Here is a 2595-nt window from a genome sequence, read left to right on the forward strand (position 1 = left end):
ATATTAATGCAAATATATATGGTTAGAATAATAAATGCAATAAATAACACAACACAAGCAACCTAAACTATCCTAGAACGCTAGGAGAGACTCGCTTAGGGAAGATGGACCAGCAATAGGTCAACTTCTCAGGGTCCCCAGCAGAGTCGCCAGCTGTCGCATCCTCGAAAAAACAATTGGCGGGCTAAAACAAAAACAAACAGATCCGCCACCGTGCGTTATTTATACCAAAAGAGGGAAAGGAAACGCTCAGAGTAAACCTGGAAAGAACATGGTCTCGCGACCAAAGAGAAAGGGTACGGGAGTCGGTTACGCAAGGGGAAGGTATTAGCACCCCTCACGTCCGTCGTACTCGACGGGATCCACGCTCTAAGAAAGAAAAGGTTGCTAAAACCCCACACACACACACACACCGAAGACAACACAGGTGGGGGTTAAGAGGAACGAGCTCGATAGGACATCGCATCCTATGCCTACGTATCTCGTCTGGAACGAGAATCAGAGCTGCCGTAGTTCGGCTCACGCACGCCAAACAAGCAAACAAACACACAGGCAAACATGGAGTCTGAATGCCAATCACTGGACTTACATCAGCATCCGAACCAAAACACACACAAAAAGGCAAACATGGAGCCCGAACGCCAATCACTGGACTTACATCGGCATCTGAACCAAATACACGCACACTGGAACCCGAATGCCACTCGATGGACTTACATCAGCTTCCAAGCACACAACAACCAATAAGTTAATAGGGAGTCGGGAACTCGAGCCTATAACTGTCAAGCACACACACAAAACAAAGAAAAAGGTTGCCCGGAGAGACCTCGCACGGTCTCCTGCCTACGTACCTCATCTGGTATGAGGATCAGGGCGACGTAGTTCCCCTGAAAGGGAAAGAAATGCCAACCAGATACAAAGGGAAGACACACTACCAGGGAGCTGGACTCGAGCCTAGTGCTATCATGCATCATTGCCCTATGTTAAGGTTTCTATCCTGACTTGCACAAGCAAGCTAATCCTAACCAGGAAAAACAAGCATACAAGCATAAACAAAACAAAGCAAACATTCCAAGTAGCACACACTATATCCAGTCAAGTGGGCTCAAACAAAGGGTTTGACTGCCGAAGCAAGTCATCTGTACAGAGGTAGTTGTAGCTCTTAACCTTGCCATTGAAGGGCTAAGGTGAAGCTGATGAAAGGTGAGTGAAGATTAGACTTCACAGCTCTTATCCCTGACCAGGGAGAGCTTCAGACAAAGGAGCGTGGGTCCAAAAAGTGGGAACCCTTCTACGCTCAAGACTCTGACACAACTGTACAATGTACAAGATCTTGGGTTAATGCCCTAATGCATCAACACCAGTTGTGTGAGCAGAGGGACGACTCAACAGAATAGTGGGAGATAGATTGCGTATCTCTTTGATCCACCAATTGCCTTAATCAAGGTCTTTACCTGCTTGGGGACAAACATAAACAAACACAATCATTGCCTCTTAAGGAGGACTTCAGACAGGTGCCTGGCCAAGTAACAGGCCAGGTCTTCCAGACTACATGGAGAATAGAAATTCTACCTCAATTGGTTTATACAACCAAGCAACAGCAAGCACAAGTTCTTAAAGAACTGTAAGCAACTTAATGTGCCTGAAATCAATCAAGTATCATCAGTACTCAGACAAACCAACAGTAAACAGCAAATGTTAATCTGTACAGTCAAACACAAGTTAATGCACACAAGTGCAAGCCATGAGCTCAAACTCAAGCATCAAACCCTACAACACAAAGTCAATGTTAGTTTAGAACATCAAACAAACTCAATTCACAACTTGCATTGTTCTCCTTAAGCCTTTTGCATTTCATCCTGAAAATCCAAACCAAATGTGAGAAACAAGACCACTAGGCCAAGCCTAGGGTCCAAAAGAGATGAAAAATCCAAAACAGCAAGTGAAAATTATCCAAAATCACAATCAAACAAATCAAAAACAAATGCAATTGATCCCATGCTCATAGCATTCATCATTATCATTTCATGCACAAAATAGCACAACATATGCAGTTTGCAACTCCAAATGACCAAACAGAATGACTTCAATCAAAAGCATACCAAAACAATTCAATTAATTCCACAAAACTTCAAGCCTAAACAGAACATATCCAATGAATAACATGTCAAATTTCAGCTCATTTGGACAAAAGGAAGTAGGGCAATGAAAATCAAAAAGTTCAGACAAGTTCATACAAACCAACACATGGTATCAAAACAAGCACCAACTTCCAAAAATCATAAAACAGAAATGAAGTATGAGAAATGAATGGGATCAACACCACAATGACCTATAATGTGTCTAGAATCACTCCATCAAATTTTACATCTATCCAATACACTATGAGAATTTCACAAGCAAAATGCCAACATGTGTCACATAATGTCACAAAATTAGCCAACAGAAGAGAAAATTCTAAACAATTAGGAAATGCCATAAAAAGTTCCAGAGAAATTCACATGTTATCTTAACATACATTTGATCATTCATGCAAAAAATTGGCTCAATTCAACATCCCTAAGCCAAGCAAATAAAATCATGAAGTTCAACATG

Source organism: Lathyrus oleraceus, chromosome 2 (assembly GCF_024323335.1).
Source record: "Lathyrus oleraceus cultivar Zhongwan6 chromosome 2, CAAS_Psat_ZW6_1.0, whole genome shotgun sequence".
Taxonomy (NCBI): domain Eukaryota; kingdom Viridiplantae; phylum Streptophyta; class Magnoliopsida; order Fabales; family Fabaceae; genus Lathyrus; species Lathyrus oleraceus.